We start from the raw sequence: 20,602 nt of genomic DNA, 5'->3' as shown, positions 1-20,602 counted from the left end.
GATAGACTGGATTAAGAAAATGTGGCACATATACACCATGGAATACTATACAGCCATAAAAAAGGATGAGTTCATGTCCTTTGTAGGGACATGGATGAAGCTGGAAACCATCTTTCTCAGCAAACTATCACAAGGACAAAAAACCAAACACCACATGTTCTCACTCATAAGTGGGAACTGAACAATGAGAACACTTGGACACTGGAAGGGGAACATCACACACCAGGGCCTGACATGGGGTAGGGGGAGGAGGGAGGGATAACATTAGGAAATATACCTAATGTAAATGACAAGTTAATGGGTGCAGCACACCAACATGGCACATGTATACATATGTAACAAACCTGCATGTTGTGCACATGTACCCTAGAACTTAGAGTATAATTTAAAAAAAAAAAGAAAAGAAAATTGAATGTTAATACTTAAAAAAAAAAAACAACTCTATGCCTAACATGACTATTATATTCTTTTTAAAGTAATTGGACTTAACAATAAACATATATATATAATATAATATTTTCATTTTAAACAAATCAAATGAATCTTTTAATAATATATATTGTGGTTTATTTTTATGATTCAAAATAAATGTTTATTATTGAAATTTTGGGAAAATGGTAATGCATTCTTTAAAAATCACCTGTTCTACTACCCTGAGCTAACCATGGTTAACATTTTAACTTTTTTGTCTTCAAGTTATTTTTCTATATCTTTATGTGCATGCATTTATTGTAGTGGTGGCGGCGGTGGTTTATTACTTTACAAACCTGGGATTATGCGTAATAAGTATGTCCTAACATGATACAATTGTATCATGTCTTAACATGATTTGCTCTCCTATGATCTAATTTTGTTTTTCTTCTTGGGGCACTTATCACAAAAGTGATATATTTGTTTGCTTATTTATTTTTCGTCCTTTCCTGCATGTGTGCTCTAGAGAACAGACCTTTCACTATGAAAACCAGCACCTTCAAGGCCGGGCACGGTGGCTCACGCCTATAATCCCAGCATTTTGGGAGGGCGAGGTGGGTGGATCACATGAGATCAGGAGTTCAAGACCAACCCGACCATCATGGTCTACTAAAAATACAAAAATTAGCCCAGCATGGTGGTGGGCACCTGTAATCCCAGGTACTCGGGAGGCTGAGACATGGGAATAGCTTGAACCAGTGAGGCAGAGGTTGCAGTGAGACGAGATTGCGCCATTGCACTCCAGCCTGGGCGACAAAGCGAGACTCTGTCTCAAAACAAACAAAGAAAAAAAAAAAGCACCACACAAAACCAGCACCTTCCACAGTGTCTAGCATATGTTAGTCACCAAAACAGGTTTGCTGAATGAGCAAATGAATGATTGGCATTTTACGTGTTAGTAAATATGCTTCAACATCATGATGTATGATGTATGATGAGCAACTCTATCAAATGAATATAACATAATTTGCTGTGAACACATAATTTGCTGTGTTCTAGTATTGAACAGCTGGACTATTTCCATATTTTAATTTTTAGTATTATGTTTGAGGATGATATATAAATCTTGTTTATAAAAAAGAGTTCATATTTCTGAATAGCTCCTTAGGATTAATTCCTAGAAGTAGAGTTATTATGTCAAAAACTGTAACAGTTCTAAAGACCTTTTACACATATTGCCAAATAACTTTCCAGGAATACTGCCTATTTATATGTCTATAAGCAGCACAAGAAAATCTCCATCTCTTTGTATCTTTACTTACATTGAGTATTGCCACTTTAATACAAATGTTGGCCAATTAAATAAGTCAAAAACTGTATCCTTTTGATATTTGAACTGATTAGCAAGATAACAACAAAGAGTATTATCTTACTATGTTATATATGAAAGATTATTGCAATTAAAGTAGTTTTTGCTTTTTTATTTTGTTTTTTAAATAGGCATATTATAGATGTTGATGTTATTAAGTCTTTTTTTTTTGAGACAGAGTCTCCCTCTTGTCAATCTCAGCTCACTGCAACCTCCACCTCCCGAGTTCAAGTGATTGACCGGCTAACTTTTTATATTTTAGTAGAGACAGGGTTTCATCACCATGTTGGTCAGGTTGGTCTGGAACTCCTGACCTCAGGTGATCCTCCCACCTGGCCTCCCAAAGTACTGAGATTATAGGTGTGAGCCACTGCGCCCAGTTTAAGTCTTTTACTATATAATTTATTCCTTATTTTTCTGCTTAGAAAGCCATTCCTTATCTTGAGATAAGGTAAATATTCACCTCTACTTCTTGCTAATTGTCTAACGGTTGTCATTTTTCACACATAAATCCCTCATCTATTGGGAATGATTTTAGTCTATGGTATAGGATAGAAATCCAGCTGAATTTTTTTTTTTTTTCATTTAACTAATGGTCCCAATATAATTTAACCGAGTAATCTTCCTTTTCTTTATTTGGTTGTCACTTTCGTCACATAGTCTTTTTCAGTATTCAGATTTGTTCCATTTTGTCAAGGCATTACCTTGTTTGACATCCTTCAACTTCATATGAAGGTTAAATATTTAATTAGGCATATTGCCTCAAATTATTTCCTTGTAAGTTTCACATGTGATAACTAATATGCTGTTATCACTTCTGTTACATTTGAATGCTGGTGAAGTGGAATGCTTTTTTATTTTTTGTTTATTTATCTATTTGAGACAGGATCTCGCTCTGTCACCTAGGCTGGAGTGTAATCGGATGATCATGGCTTACTGCAGCCTTGACCTCCCCAACTTAAGCGATCTTCCAGTCTCAGCCTTGGAGTGCTTTTGCTTTCCTTTTCTTTTTTCTTTCTTTTTTTTTTTTTTGAGGTGGATTCTCACTCTGTTGCCCAGGCTGCAGTGCATTGGCACGATCTCGGCTCACTGCAACCTCCACCTCCTGGAGTCAAATGATTCTCCTGCCTCAGCCTCCTGAGTAGCTGGGACTACAGCTGTGTGCCACCACTCCCAACTAATTTTTGTGTTTTTAGTAGAGATGGGGTTTCACCATGTTGGCCAGCATGGTCTTGAACTCCTGACCTCAAGTGATCCGCCTGCCTCAGCCTCCCAAAGTGCTGGGATTACAAGCGTGAGCCACTGTGCCCAGACAGAGTGCTTTTTCAAATGTGTATTTTTTGACCACTTGTATTTCTTGTTTGTTCGTTGTCTGTCCATATAATTTGGCAGGTTTAGAGCACTCAATTTTTTTTTTTTACTGATTTGTAATCACACTCTGTTAACTGAACATAGCACGTGGTTTATCTTTGTCTTTATTTTAATTTTTCTTTACATTTTTATGCATAAAGGTAGCTGGAACATTTGACCCACCTATAACTGGCCGAATTTCTGCATTAGAAACTTGCTATCATTGCAGCAACGATTCTTTTCCCACCAATTTGAAATGTCACTTTTATCGCCTTGTGTTTATAACTCTAAGATCAGGCTGCTGCCATTCATACACCACAAACCTCTTTACCACAGTTTTCTGTAAGGTTGTGAGTGAACTGGAACAGTGGCCTTTAACACATGGTAAATGGCATATAAGTGATAGCTCTTATTATCATGGCTAAAAGATCTCTCCCATTGTGGTTTTGTTTGTTTCCCCTTCCTCCTTTATTTGTGAGAAAAACAAGCTCAGTAAGGCTCAACCTTTGCTCTTTGAATCGGTTCAGTTACTCAGCTCCCTAGAGGCAGTTTAGAAACTCCCTCAAGTAGAATAAATGAAGCTCTCCTAATTCTTTGTTTTGATGTTTCTGCTCACACCCACACTCCCGACACTGTCAAGTATTTCAGCTTCTACCTTTGGGATCCTAAGAGATGCTGTGGGATGTTACTGTGGAGGTGACACACTTAATGTATAATGGCCACCTGAAGGGGCACTGATCCCACTGAACTCCTTAGCACCCAACTTAGAAACTGACTGTGGCAAATCTCTTAGTCAGCAAGTACATCTAGCACAGCGAAGGGTAGCAATTTCCGAAGTCCTTCAGTTCACTTCCCAGCCCCCAGTTCTGTGAATTGCCTCAGGGCTGGCTCTTGACAGTCTTGCCTGGGCTCTGAGCTTGGAATTTTCTTCTTTGAACGCAGAGAAAAATTTACGTGTTTTCTTTTTTTCTGTCAATCTACTTCCAGATGCTTTATAGCTTTCAGAACTATAGCTGAGTACAATCTACCACAGACGTAGTGGTTTAAAACAACAATTTATTATTATCTCATGAGCCTCTGTGTTGACTGAGTTTAGCTGAGCTGTTCTTCTGGTCTCACTTCCGGTCTCTCATGCAGTCATAGACAGCAACTAGGACAGCAGTCCTCTGGAGGCTCTGCTGCATGGAGACATCCAAGATGACTTCTCTCACATGTCTAGCAACTTGATGCTTCCCCACATGGCCTCTCTCCTCATCCTTAGGGATATCTCATCCTCCAGGGTTTCTACACATGACCTCTTTCTACAGCATGATAGCTGGATTCATGCATGATGGCCTGATTTCATGAGTGCAAAAAAGAAAGGTGCCAGGCCTTTTAAAGGCTTAAATCCAAAATGGCACAGCATCACTGTCACTGCATTTTATTGACGAAAGTCCACCTGCAATATGGGAGGAGACTACACAGAGGAATAAGTACCAACAAGCGTGGTTCATTGGGACCATTTTTGTATAACTATCACATCACTTTGTTTTGATTTCCAGAGCTGTTGTGTTTTGGGAGGTTTTTTAAAATTACTTCAAAAAGATTTAGAGGTGAAAAAAATGAACTCTAGTTTTAATTCACCATCTTAAATTGGGAATCCAGTATTTGTTTTGAAAATGGCTATAGAAATTATTTTTTGGTATTTGTGTTATTCTCTTTTTACTATGTGCATTGTAATACAACATATACAGTAATCTCATTTTCTAATCCTGTCAACATCACTTAATTGAAAAAATATGGTTTTCTTTGAAAACAGAGTATCTCAGAATAAGAATATATTCAATTCTTTAATTCAATAAACATTTAAAAAATATCTCATATGCTGGGTCCTATAATCAAGGTGCAGAGTGACTAATATTTTCAATTTGATTCAATGATCAGTAATCATAAAGCATTCTTTTTTTAAAAAAAGTATATTAAGCTCTTATTAAATGTATGGAACTATAGGGGTATAAAGGATTATAAGGCAGTGTTGTCCTCAGGGGGCCTTAAAATAGGAAAAGTTATTAAATGTAATAAAAATGAACATATGTTATGCACACACAAAAGGCATTCTTGGGCCCTTACCTAACACCACATATAAAAATTAATTCAATATGGATCAAAGACCTGAAGATCTAAAACTAAAAAACTTTTAGACAAAAACATAGCATAAAGATTCATGACATTGGCTTTGACAATGATTTCTCAGATATGAACAAAAACCACAGACAACAAAGAAAAAAAATAAATCGGACTTCAAAATTTTTGAAATTTGGACATCAAAGGACACTGTCACCAGAGTGAAAAAGCAACTCAAAGAATGGAATAAAGTATTTGAAAAATCACATATCTGATAAGGGAGTAATATTCAAAATTTAGAGAAGTTGTACAACTCAACAACAAAATAAACAATTTAAAAATGAGCTAAGGACTTGAATAGACATTTCTCCAAAGAAAATGTACAAATAACCAATAAGCACATGAAAAGATGCCAACATCACTCATCATTGGGAAAATGCAACCCAAAGCTACAATAAGATACCACCTTACACCCGTCAGAATGACTACTATTATTATTATTATTATGTTGAGACAGAGTCTCCCTCTGTTGCACAAGTTGGAATGCAATGGCGCAATCTCAGCTCACTGCAACCTCCACCTCCCAGGTTCAAGTGATTCTCCTGTGTCAGCCTCCCTAGTAGCTGGGATTGCAGGTGCCTGGCACCACGCCCAGCTAATTTTTGTATTTTTAGTAGAGACGAGGTTTCACCATGCTGGCCAAGCTAGTTCCGAACTCCTGACATCAGATGATCCACCACCTTAGCCTCCCAAAGTGCTGGGATAAAATAGTAAACAAGTGTTGGTGAGCATGTGGAGAAATCAAGACCTTTATGCATTGACGGTGAGAATGTAAAATGGTATAGCCAGTATGGAAAACAGTATGGTAGTTGCTCAAAAAAGTAAACATAGAATTATTATTTGATCTAGCAATTCTACTTCTGGGTATACACACAAAAATATTAAACGTAAAGATTTAAATAGATATTTGTAGATCCATATTTATAGCATTGTTATCATCATCGTCATCATCATCATTATTGCTACTTGTGAGACTAAAGAATCTGATGATTTAGGGATTTTTGTTTTTTGTTTTTTGTTTTTTTCTTCTAAATACAGGGTCTCACTATGTTGCCCAGGTTGGATTCAAACACCCAGGCTCAAGCAATCCTCCTGACTCAGCCACATGAGTAGCTGGGACTACAGGCACATCCTCACTGCTCCTGGCCACAACAGCATTATTCATAAGCTGTAAGGTGGAAATAACTCAAATGTTCATCAACAGATAAACAGATAAATAAAATCTGGCATATTCTCACAGTGGAATATCACTCAATCTTGAATGAAATTCTGATACATGCTACAACATGGATGAAACTTGAAGACATGCTAAATGAAATAAGCCAGACATAAACAGACAAATATTGTATGATTCCATTTCTATGAGGTACCTAGAACAGTCAAATTCATAGAAAGTAGTACAGTGTTTACCAGGGCTGGGGAGATGGAAAAATGGGGGGCTATCGTTTACCGGGTAAGTACATTCACACTTATGTGTAACCAACAACCATGTGACTCTCCAGAACTTTTCCTTCCGAAAAAGTTTGTTCCTTCTTCAGAAAAAATTCTGGAGATTCATATGGGTGTTGGTTGCATGTAAGTGTGAATATACTTAATTCCACTGAACTGTACATTTTTTAATGATTGAAATGGTAAATTTAATGTAATTTATATTTTGCTATAATAAAAACACATAAATGTATTCACACATAAGGTCAATGCACTTAATTCCACTGAACTGTACATTTTTAATTGATTGAAATGGTAAATTTAATGTAATTTATATTTTACTACAATAAAAACATTTGTAATGAACACATAAAATAGAAAGTGATAAATGCTACAAAACAAGCGCAAATAATCTTTTCCAGAGTTTTCTTCAGACAGCCTGTCTAAAATTTCAATTATATTCCCACCCTGATACTTCTTATCTTCTATATCAGCTTTATTTGTTCCTCATGGTTTATTACTATCTAATATTCTATAAATGTAACTTTATTTTTAGTGTTTGCTTTCCTCCTTAGAATGTAAGCTCCAAAAAGGTAGAAATTTTTGCCTGGTTTGTTAATTGCCTTAAGTGAATAGAACACATAGTAAATGCTCAATAAATATTTCTGATTGAGTGGATAAAACGCCAAGGGAAATGAGAGGAAGGAAAAATGACTTCCCAAGCAATTGAAGGAAATCTTTAATGATAATGTAGACTTAGCATTGCCATTTTGTTCATTGTGTTCTAGTTGTTTGGCAGAATCGTTGTTCCTTTCTTCCTCTCTTGCTGGCTTTTTAAAAATAATTTAATAAGTTTTTGCCAGTTGCGGTGTGGCTCACACCTGTAATCCCAGCACTTTGGGAGTCTGACGTGGGCGGATCACAAGGTCAGGAGATTGAGACCATCCTGGCTAACATGGTGAAACCCTGTCTCTACTAAAAATACAAAAACTTAGCCGGGCGTGGTGGCGGGCACCTGTAGTCCCAGCTACTCGGGAGCCTGAGGCAGGCGAATTGCTTGAACCCAGGAGGCAGAGGTTGAAGTGAACTGAGATCACGCCACTGTATTCCAGCCTGGCTACAGGGTGAGACTCTGTCTCAAATAATAATAATAATAATTTAATAATTTTTAAAATAATGGTATGCTTTGATTCCTTTCTCTTTATCTTTTATGTATTCTCTTTATCTTTATCTTTTGTGTATATCTACCATAGGTTTTTGGTTTATAGTTACCATGAAGCTACTATAATATTGAATAGTTATACTAGTCTATTTTAGGATGATAACAACTTAACTTTGATCATGAATAAAAGTTCTGTACTTATATCCCCCCATTTTATGTTTTGATGTTTTACGTAATGTCTGTTTATATTGTGTATCTGTTAACAAGTTGGTGGAGTTATAGTTATTTTTAATACTTTTGTGTTTCAACCTTTATTCTAGAGTTGAAAGTGATTCACATACCATCATTACAAGAGTTGAGTATTTTGAATTTGACTATTATTTGTCTTTACCAGTGAATTTTACATTCTCATATGATTTTTTGTTACTAATTTAGAGTTCTTTCATTTGAGCTTGAAGAACTATTTAACGTTTCAGATCTAGCAGTGATAAATTCTTCAGCTTGTTTGTCTTGGAAAGTATTTCACTCTCATTTTTGAAAGAAAGTTTTTTGGAATAAAGTATCCTTGGTTGGCAGTATTTTCTCTCAGCACTTTGAGTATAACATCCTACTCTTTCCTGGTCTGTAAAACTTCTGCTGTGAAATTCACTGATAGCTTTATTCAGATTGCCATGTATGTCATATGCTTCAAATAGAGATTGAATGTACTTTTAAGAATGCATAGAATTTGAATTATTGAGAGGCAAGAGATATTTGCTCATCAGAGAGGCAAAAAAGAAAAGTATAGAACCTATTAAGTATTGGCCGGGGGCAGGGGAAACTGCTACTTTCAAATAGTTTTGCTAGAAGTGTACATTAATGCAGCAATTTGGATGGAATTTTAGTCAAATATATTAAGTTTAAAATGTACATTCTCTATGACCTAGATAGCTCACTTTTTTGTGCCTGTCATGGAGAAATTTTTAGACATATGCAAAGAGGAAGAAAACTGAGGCACAAAAAGATTAACTTGATAAGGGTTATTTCATAATTGACATGAGGGTTAAAAGTTAATCTGTAAGACATTTAGAAGAGGCCTTAGCACATAATAAGTACTATGTAAGCATTTGCTCCCATTTTTATTTATTAGTTAATTGTACTTTATTAATAAATTTTCTGTGTAGTTTTTCTGCTTTGCTTAGTTGACTCTTAATGCTTTCATTTTCAAGCTGCAGGAATTTTGTATATTAAATATGTTAAATTTGTCATATGTTGAAAATAGTTTTCAGTTGCATGTTTTTTATTTTATAGAGTTTGTTTTTGTTTTTGTTTTTGTTTGAGACAGAGTTTCGCTCTTGTTACCCAGGCTGGAGTGCAATCGTGAGATCTTTGCTCACTGCAACCTCCGCCCCCCAGGTTCAAGTGATTCTCCTGCCTCAACCTCCTGAGTAGCTAGAATTACAGGCGTGCGCCACCACACTTGGCTAATTTTTTGTATCTTTAGTAGAGACAGGGTTTCACCATGTTGGCCAGGCTGGTCTTGAACTCCTGATCTCGTGATCCACCCACCTCAGCCTCCCAAAGTGCTGGGATTACGGGCATAAACCACCATGCCCAGCCTCTTTATGTTTGATTACATAATGAGATATTAAAACTTTAATGAAGTCAATTCCATTATATTTTTTAAACTAGAATATTTGCTGCCAATCAGAAATTTTGCAAATATTTACTTATTTCTTCTGTTTTCATAGTCTGACTTTTTACATTTACTAATTCATCTGGAGTATTTATTTATTTATTTATTTATTTTTTAAAGAGAGGGTCTCAGTCTGTTGCCCAGGAGAAAGTGGAGTGGTGCAATCTTGACTCACTGCAGCCTTGACCTCCTGGGCTCAGGTGATCCTCCCACCTTAGCCTTCCGGGTAGCTGGGACTATAGGCACACACTACCACACCTGGCTAATTTTTTGTATTTTTTGTGGAGATGGAGTTTCACAATATTGCCCAGACTGGTCATCCATCTGGAATTTACGTAAGTGTACATCAATAGGTTTTTATTAGTTTCCTAAGGATGTCATACCAAATTACCACAAACTGGGTGGACTAAAACAAAAGAAAATTATTGAGTTCCAGTTCTGGAGATTAGAAACCTGAATTCAATTGTCAGCAAGGCCATTGGTCTGTCTGAGGAACGATTCTTCCTTACCTCTTTCTAACTTCTGGTAGTTGCTAATAATTCTTAGTGTTCCTTGGGTTGTAGCAATGTCACTCCAGTCTCTGCCTTCATCATCACATGGCATGCTTCTTTGTGTCTGTTTCCGAATTTCTCTCCTTATAAGGATAACAGTCACTGGATTCAGGCCCACCCTAATCCAATATGACAGCATCTTAATTTGATAATATCTTTAAGACTCTATTTCCAAATAAAGTCATATTCACAGGTACCAAGGATTAGAATTTGAGCACATCTTTTGCGGGGACACATTTCAACCCACAACAGTTTTTAAATACCTAACAAATTATTCTAGCCCTGATACTTTTCCCTATTAAAGATTGTTAGATATTATTTTGTTGTGCCACTATATCCCATATTAAATGAATATATACTAGTGTCTCTTTCAGGCTTTTGTTTTTGACTTTGTGATCTATCTGTCCATTCTTATACCACTATGAGAGGGAGATATATCTTTAAGTGGCTTTTAATAATTTTGACAAGTAGTTGAATGTGAAGATTTAAAAATGTCATATGATGCAACAACACAACCAAATTATTTCCCTCTGCCAAAAATCCGTACTCTGACCAGCAGTCCTCTTTCTTTCTGACTTTCTTAGAGCCACTGGTTTTGTCATGAAATTTACATAGAAGATTTAGAGAAACAATTTTTGCTACGATTAGGAGCATGTCCCATTCACAGACCCCCTATGTTTTTGGTTTTATTTATTTATTTTTTTTAGTTTTTTTTTTTTTTTGAGACGGAGTCTCGCTCTGTCGCCCAGGCTGGAGTGCAGTGGCACCATCTCGGCTCACTACAAGCTCCGCCCCCCAGGTTCACACCATTCTCCTGCCTCAGCCCCCTGAGTAACTGGGACCACAGGCGCCCGCCACCACGGCCGGCTAATTTTTTTGTATTTTTTTTAATAGAGACGGGGTTTCACCGTATTTGCCAGTATGGTCTCGATCTCCTGACCTCATGATCTGCCCGCCTCGGCCTCCCAAAGTGCTGGGATTATAGGCGTGAGCCACCGCGCCTGGCCTTTGGTTTTATTTTTAACTAAGTTACCATGTGAGCTACATTGGAACTCCAGTGAGGAAACAAAGAAAGAATGAGACAGACTGGAAATACAATGGGAACAAGAAACTATAAAATCAATTTCACACACTATTCATATATGCAAGAAAAGATGTATCCAGGCCAGGCACGGTGGCTCACGCCTGTAATCCCAGCACTTTGGGAGGCCAAAGCGGGCGGATCACTCGAGGTTGGGAGTTCAAGACCAGCCTGACCAACATGGAGAAACCCTGTCTCTACTAAAAATACAAAATTAGCCGGGCGTGGTGGTACGTGCCTGTAATCCCAGCTACTCGGGAAGTTGAGGAAGGAGAATTGCTTGAATCCAGGAGGTGGAAGTTGCTGTGAGCTGAGATCATGCCATTGCACTCCAGCCTGGGCAACAAGAGTGAAATTCTGTCTCAAAAAAAAAAAAGAAAGAAAGAAAAGATGTATCTGTGGGATAACTGATATCTAAACATTAAACACTTCAGGTCCTGAGGCTCTCCTTAATTATGGTTGACCCTTGAACAACACGGGTTTGAACTGTGAGGGTCCACTTATACATGAATTTTCTTCCACCTCTGCCATCCTGAGACAGCAATACCAACTCCTCCTCTTTCCCCTCTTCCTCAGCCTGCTCAACATGAAGGTGATGAGGATGAAGACCTTTATAATGATCCACTTTCATTTAATGAACAGTAAATATGTTTTCTCTTCCTTGTAATTTTCTTAACATTTCTTGTCCTCTATTCTTTGTCGTAAGAATACAGTATATAATACATTTAACATATTAAATATATGTTAACCTTTTATGTTATCCATAAGGTTTCCAATCAACAGTAGGCTGTTAGTAGTTAAGTTCTGGGGGATTCAAAAGTTATATGCACATTTTTAACAGTGTGGGAGTCAGCAACCTTAACCCCTGTGTTATTTAATAATACACAGTGGTTTAATTATAAACCCGTGTTTATAATACATAGTGTAACAGCTCTGCAAAACACAGGCAAGCTTGTATTGCAAAATTACAAAGAATAAACCCTGGTCCATAAGAAGGAACCCATTTAAAGTTTTTAAAGTACATTTAAAGTTGGTTTTTTTGTTTGTTTGTTTTGTTTTTGTTTTTGTTTTTTGAGACAGAGTCTCGCTCTGTCACCCAGACTGGAGTGATCTCGGCTCACTGCAACCTCTGCCTCCTGGGTTCAAGCAATTCTCCTGCCTCAGCCTCCCAGGTAGCTGGGATTACAGACGCCCGCCATCACGCCCAGCTAATTTTTGTATTTTTAATAGAGACGGGGTTTAACCATGTTGGTCAGGTTGGTCACGAACCCGCCTGCCTCGGCCTCCCAAAGTGCTAGGATTACAGGTGTGAGCCACTGCTTCCAGTCATAAACTTGTTTTTGTTTGTTTGTTTGTTTAATGTAGTACTCTACATAAAGTTTCTTCCAACAAGAAACCCACATAATTGTATTGATTTACTCAGAATTTATGTTGTGAGAAGATAGTATTCTAATGTTAATACAATTTTCAGAACATGTATCCAAAACATTTACTAGATAACCAGCTGTAAAAGTAGGATATAGGGAAAGCTGGAAAGACGATGAGTCCCCTGTCCATGTCCCACCCAGAGCCTATCAGGTCTCACAAGCTTTCTGGAACATTACTTAGTCCCGGCACTTAAAACAGGATTTTTTAAATTTGTTTATCTCTCTTGGTAGGGGTTCTCGTGTCAGAGATTCAAAGACTCACCCAACATAGGGCCTGACATGTCACCACATCCCAAGAAACGTTGGAGAATACGTGATAACAAGTTAATTAACAAATAAATACAATTTCAACAAAAGGCCAGTCATGATTTTTAGCCCAAAAGATAAGCCAGGAATACTTTAAATAAATCATGTATTCAAATCAGCTTTAGCTAAAAATAAAAAACACAGAATGAGAAAAAGAATGTTGGGGAGAAAAAAAACTTTAAACATATTGAACTTTAGCAAAAGATCTATTTCACAATTTCTTGGGAACAACTTTTCTACTCTCTCTTGCAAAACTAATGAGAAAATCAGTTCAAATGAGAAAAAGGAATGTTGAGTTGCGTAAACGGTGCTGTTTAAACATAAAAAATGTGAATGCCAGACTTTTGCCCCAGTAGCTCGCTGACTGTACCATAAAACCAATTTTCCAAATCATGGTTAGGTAGCTAAGCTGAGAATTGCTTAGTTTTAGGGGTATTCATGTATAATTGGCAAGGCTTTGGTATGTACAAGAATTAAAATTCTAGAAGTTAAAAACCACCTGTATGGCTAAGTGGCTTTCCAAATGCTTGTAACAAGTGTAAACTCATCAGAAAACTATGAAAACATCATTTCCATCCACTTTTGATATTATTGGAGGTTATTAAGTCTTAATTGTTTTGTATATAACAATATCTTGTTTCAATTTGCTTTGTTTTGATGGCTGAGTTTTCCTTTCATTATTAATTGAGCTCATTCTCTGCTTCACTTCTGCACTTGACTAAGTATACTTCCTGGTGCTTAAAGAATATAACAAAGATCTCTGTCTTCTAACAGGGGAGGTGACACTATACAATAAATGTAAATAAATGATATAGTGTGTTAGAAGATAAGTTTAAAGGGAGGGAAAAGGAAAGCAGGCTAAGGGGCATTGGGGAAAGCTGCACTGGGAAGTGTTGGGCATTTTGTTGTATAAAATAAGGGGTCAGGGTAGGGTTCATTGAGAGGGTGGGATGTGAACAAAGATTGGAGCAAGTTAAGGAGAGGACAGATAACTGCAGAGGGGGGTATGCATGGTGCAAGCAGCATCCCCATGACAGCTAGGGAAGTGAACTGCTCAGACTGCACTTCCAAAGAAACAAAAAAGCAAAACTTAGCTGTGAGAAACACAATTAACTGGCAGCTCTTCTAGGGCATCCCCTAGCCACTGAGCATGGTGACAGCACCAGAATCTGGCAATTTTGTCCACTGACTGCCGGGACGGCAATGTTGACTCCAGAGCTGCCCATTAGGTTGGTTGAAACTGTATGATCTACATCACAGTCTGACTCTCTCTCTCTGCCCAATTCTGCTTCCTTTCCACTTTCCTTTCACAGGAAATATTATCACCATTGTGGTCTAAAGGCTTTCCTTACCAAATCCTGCTTCCTCCCTTCTATTTTTCACAATTGATACCCACCATAAAAAAGGGCTAGTATTCCTAACTGTTTTGGTGTCTGCTTCCCAGATACCTGAATTTATACAGTGACTGGACAATGAATAAGAAATTTACAAGGATGAGAAACTTGAGCTGTAAGCAGCAGGATGGAGGTTGAAGAAGCCCGAAGTCTAAGATAGAAGACAAAAGGTTATTATTATTATTATTATTGAGACAGGGTCTCATTCTGTCACCCAAGCTGGAGTGCAATGGCGTGATCACAGTTCACTGCAGCCTCAACCTCCCAGGCTCAAGTGATATTCCCACCTCAGCCTCCTGAGTAGCTGGGATCACAGGCATGTGCCACCACAGCCAGCTAATTTTTTTTTTTTTTTTTTTTTTGTAGAGGTGGAGTCTCCCTATGTTGCTCATGCTGGTCTCAAACTCCTAGAGTCAAGTGATCCTCTCACCTCAGCCTCCCAAAGTGTTGGGATTACAGGCGTGAGCCATGATGCACAGTCTGACAAAAGAGATTTTTTAAGCTCAATTGTTGCAGGCTGAAACTGTTTTTAAGTGTTTAATTGTGGGATGCTAAAATGCTTCAATGATGAGTTGAAAATTTTTGTTACAATAAGGCACTGTTGTTGCACTTAACAAAATGTCACCACTCTACAAGCATCTAGAATTTGGAAAAAGGTTCTATGAGCATAACATTTATGTCATAAATCACCAATCTACTTATTAACAATGGGAAAAGGAACAACAGCTCAATGACTAGGCATGTGCTGTGACTTCTATTATGGTTTCTTTCTAATTTGGTCTGAAGCTGTCTCTCTTGACAATGGCCACAAGCCAAGATAGCCACTCTCTAGAAGAGCCCTGACTTGGGCAAAGTTAGCTTTGGTGTGTTGATTAGGGGAGACACAATGAGGAAGTGAGGCCAAAATGCACAAAACAGAATAAATTTATTACTTACAGATCCCAGAGGCATTGGGGTGCTGAGAAAGTCTGGAGGAGGCAGAGAGCTCAACCAGTGGGTGGAGAGAGACAGAGAGGGAAAAGGGGAGAGCGGGAAAGAAGGAGATAGAAGGAGGGAGAAGGAGTGGAATGGGAGAAAGAAGAGAGGGGGAGAGGAAGGGAGGGAGAGAGAGGACCTGTGAGGCTATGCCTTTATTAAGGTCCATGATCATTATCCCGCAGGCTTTCGTGAAGAGGGCTGGGGATTGGCTAGTTTAAAGAAAACAAATGCAAAGGGGGAAACTACTTACTTGCCCCTGGTGTTGACCATTAGGTTTTATCATGGTCAGCATCTGCGGAACCTGCTGGGTTTTGGGTTAGCAAGATGGGGAGAAAGGCTGTATCTCAAACAACCACAAGGGGAAGTTTTTGAGGTTTTGTTTTTGTTTGTTTGTTTTAGAGACAGAATCTCACTCTGTCACCCATGCTGGAGTGCAGTGACATGATCATAGATCACTGACATGATCATAGCCCTCCTGGGCTCAAGGAGCCCTCCTACCTCAGCCTCCTGAGTAGCTGCCACTACAGGCACACAGCACCACACTTGGCTGATATTTAAATTTTTTGTAGAGATGGGGTCTTGCTATGTTGTCCAAGATAGTCTCAAACTCAGGGTTTCAAGCAATCCTCCCACCTCAGCCTCCGAAAGCGCTGGAATTACAGCACTTGGCCAGGAGAGGAAGTTTTAATTAAGCCCAAGGTGATAGGGTGCAACTGGATTTCAAACAACTTACGTCAAGCCTAAAAATGGATGCCAAGACTACAACAGTAAATAAATTTATGCAGTGTGTGTTCTGCCTACAGAAGGGGTTGAGTGAAACACTTATTTGCCTTAATAGGATCCAGCATCAAACTTTTCCTATTATTGTATTTCCAACACAATGCCTGGTACAGAATAGGTGCTCAGAGAACATTTGCTGGATAGATTGATGTCTTCAGAACACTGAGTCAGGGTAGACAGATGTGAGTGAGGAGGAACAGAAAATGCCTAGGAAGTTTCCTAACATGAACTTGCATTCCATGCGCCTCTTTCTTTCACATACCACATCAACTCCATCAGCAAAGCCTGTCAGCTCTAGTTTCAATAAATCCAGAACCCAACCGCTTCTTACCACTTGTATGGCTTCCACCATGATACGAGTTACCACTCTCTTCTGAAGTATTGCAATACCCTCCTAACTGGCTTCTTTCCATCAGTCCTTCCCTTCCTACAGGGAATTCTCCATACAGCAATCAGAGCAATTCTTTCAAAACATAAGTCAGATCATGTCACTCCTCTGTCTTAAACCCTCCAAGGACTTTCTATGTTACTCAGAACTAAAGTCGAAGTCTTTACAACAGCTCTCAGCCCACGGTCCCACCTCCCCTTGCCTCTCTCCTCCTTGCTTCCTTGGCTCCTTCACCTCACCTCCTTGCTATTCCTCCAATACGCCAAGAATGCTCCTACATCATGGCCTTGCATCTCCATGTAATAAGTGCTATATGAATATGAACATTTATGGCTATTATTGTCGTTCCCTTTATTCGGTTCTCTCTCTTTCTCCAGCATTGGCATGACTGGCTTCCTTGCTTCACACTACTCCAATATCACTCGATTAAGGAGACTTTTCTTCCTTAACTGGTACATCAATCTGGGCCTCAGCAGAAAAACAGACATCACATTGCCATTTTATTGGTTGAATTATATTTTCCCAAAGATAAGGAGAGAACTGAAACCCCAGCACCTCAGAATGTGACCTTATCTGGAAATGGGGTCATTGCAGATACAATTAGTTAGACAAAGTCATACTGGAGTAGGGAGAAACCGTTAATCCAATGTGACTGGTGTCCTCATAAGAAGAGACATACGGATGTGGACACACAAAGGCAGATGATGATGGAGGCAGAGACCAAAGTGCTGCAGCTGCAAGCCACAGAATGCCAAGGATTGTTGGAAAAGCACCAGAAGCTAGAAGGAGATGAGGAAGAACTCTCCCAAATCTCAGAGGAAACACAGCCCTATCAACACCTTGATTTTGAACTTCAAGCCACCAGAAATGTGAAAAAAAAATTTTTTTTTTTTTGAGATGAAGTTTCGCTCTTGTTGCCCAGGCTGGAGTGCAATGGTGTGATCTTGGCTCACTACAACCTCCACCTCCTGGGTTCAAGCAGTTTTCCTGCCTCAGCCTTCCAAGTAGCTGGGATTACAGGCATGTGCCACCAGGCCTGGCTAATTTTGTATTTTTAGTAGAGACGGGTTTCTCCATGTTGGTCAGGCCGGTCTCGAACTCCTGACCTCAGGTGATCTGCCCACCTCAGCCTCCCAAAGTGCTGGGATTACAGGCGTAAGCCACTGCGCCTGGCCAAATTTTGGTTATTTTAAGCCACCAATTTGTGGGACTTTGTTATGGCGGCCCTAAGAAACTAATATGGATATATATTCTGAAAACATTCACGAAACAGATGCTTTGCAATGATGTGGGAGAGAGAACAGGGAAACTACAGGGAGAGTACATATCACTGGAGTGAGAAATAAGGGCCCTCTAGGCTTGAGGGGGCAAAGTGAGGAGCAGTTACCAGAATCACCTGGAGAGGAGCCACGCTACAGAAGCAGTGACCTTGTATCAAGTGCACTGCCAATGTCAAAGAGGAATAAATTCCCTAACTTCACCCTCCTCCCTCAAACCTGTCTCCTGCAGAGATGCTCCAGGAAGCCAATTGCGGTAGTCCTGCAGATTAGCCTTCTTGGGACTAATTTCTGGGTGAAGAAGGAGACAAAAAGAATACTGGGGTTGGGGTGGGAATGAAACATAAATGGAACAATCTGTAAAGCAATATTCCTTTTCCAGAGCACTAGTCATCCTCTTCATGCATTTTTTAAAAATGGTGCTTATCATCTGATGTATAATATTTTTATTTTTAGTGTATTATCCGTTTATTATCATACAAGAATATAAACTCCATGGGTGCAAGGACTTTGTTCTGTTTCCTACTGAATCCTTAAAAATTATTTGTTGGACGAATGAATTGTCTAGTCTGGCATTTTTACCCTGGATTTTTTAAGTCAGCAGCTGCTGTATCTCCTGTTGCTCAGCCTCTTCCCTAAAACCATTTGATGGATTTCCAAAAATGCAAGCAATGCTTGTTATGAAGCATTTGGAATTTAATCTTGGCCCAATACCTCTAGAAAGGAGGCTCAAGGCCCATCCTACAAAGCCTTGCTGACAAGAGCTTCATCTTGGTGGGATTTTTGTGTTCCGGAGTAGGGGTGGAAGTGTCATTATCTAGCATGTCTAGTGTGCAGTTTTTCTAGAAATTCAAAACAAAATTTTATCTTAACATTGTACTTCAGAAAAATGATAGTGCAAACATTTTAATTAACTGACATCTAAAATCTGTTGCCACAACCACAGTCATGTGCCAATGACATTTTAGTCCATGCTGAACCACATTTATGTATGACATTTTAATGGAGCTGAAAAATTCCTATCACCTAGTGATATCTTAGGTGTCATAATGTTGAAGTGCTATTCATTACTTACAAGTTTGTGGTGATGCTGGTGTAAATATACCTATTGCACTGCAAGTCATATAAAAGTCTAACACATACAATTATGTATTGTATATAGTACCTGATGATAAACAATTGTTATTGGTTTATGTATTGACATACTACACTTTTAAAATTTGGGACAAAGTCTCACTCTGTCTCCCAGGCTGGAGTGCAGTTGCGCAATCACGGCTCACTGAAGCCTCAACCTCCTGGACTCTAGGGATCCTCCCACCTCAGCCTCCAGAGTAGCTGGGACTACAGGCGTGCATCACCATGCCTGGCTAATTAAAAAAAAATTTTTTTTGTAGAGACAAAGTCTTCCTATGTTGCCCAGACTGATCTGGAACTCCTGCGTTCAAGCGATCCTTCCATTTCAGCCTTCCAAAGTGTTGAAATTACAGGCGTGAGCCACAGTGCCCAGCTTGTACTACACTTTTTTTTTTTTGAGACAGGATCTTGCTCTGTAGCCCAGACTGGAGTGCAGTGGTACAATCTTGGCTCACTGCAACCTCTGCCTCCTGTCCTCAGGTGATCCTCCCACCTCAGCCTCCCAAGTAGCAGAGACTATAGGTGCGTGCCACCACACTTGGCAATTTTTATTTTTTGTAGAGAAAGGGTCTCGTCGTGTTGCCCAGGCTGGTCTCAAACTCCTGAACTCATGCATTCTGCCTGTCTCGGCCTCCCAAAGTGCTGGGATTACAGGCATGAGCCACTGTGCCCAGCCTTGTAGTATACTTTTTATTGTTCTTTTAGAGTGTACTCCTTCCACCTATAAAACAAAAGTTAACTGTATACAGCCTCAGGCAGGTCCTTCAGGAGGTATTCCAGAAGAAGGCATTGTTATCATAGGAGATGACAGCACCATGGGTGTTATTGCCCTTGAGGCCCTTCAGTTTGACAGTTTGAGAAGATGTCGAGATACAGGATGGTGATATTGACGATCCTAACCTGTTGTAGGCTTAGGCTAATGTGTGTTTCTTAGTTCTTAACAACAACAACAGCAAAGTTTAAAAAGTAAAAAAACAAAAAAAGAAAAGAAATAGGAAAAAAAAATAACCAGGGACAATGGCTCGTGCTTATAATCCTAGCATTTTGGGAGGCTAAAGTGGGAGTATCTCTTGAGGCCAGGAGTTCGAGACTGCAGTGAGCTATGATCATGCCACTGCCCTCTAACCTAGGTGACAGAGCAAGATGCTGTCTCAAAAAAAAAAAAGCTTATAGAATAAGGATATAAAGAAAATATTTTTTTATTTTTTATAGCTGTACAATGTTTGTATTATAAGCTGTTACCAAACAGTTAAAAAAATTAGAAGTTCATAAGTTACAGCAAGCTAATTTATTATTGAAAAAAGAAACACTTTAAATTTAGTGTAGCCTAGGTGTGCAGTGTTTATATATAAAGTCTATAGCAGTGTACAGTAACACCCTAGACCTTCACATTCACACACCAGTCACTCATTGATTCACCCAGAGCATTTTCCAGTCCTGAAAGCTCCATTCATGATAAGCACCCTATACAGGTGTGCCATTTTAAATCTTTTTACACCACTCTTTTAACCATACCTTTTCTATGTTTAGATACATGAGTACTTACTGTTGTGTTACAATTATCTACAGTACTCAGTACAGTAACACGCTGTGCAGGTTTGTAGCCCAGGAGCAATACACTATATCATGTAGCCTAGGTGTGTAGTAGGCTATACCATGTAGGGTGTATATATACATTCTATGATGTTTGCACAATGGAATCGCCTAATGACTCACTTCTCAGAATAA

Source organism: Trachypithecus francoisi, unplaced genomic scaffold, assembly GCF_009764315.1.
Source record: "Trachypithecus francoisi isolate TF-2019V2 unplaced genomic scaffold, Tfra_2.0 Lachesis_group16, whole genome shotgun sequence".
NCBI classification, from domain to species: Eukaryota; Metazoa; Chordata; class Mammalia; order Primates; family Cercopithecidae; genus Trachypithecus; species Trachypithecus francoisi.
This window is presented reverse-complemented; position numbering follows the sequence as displayed.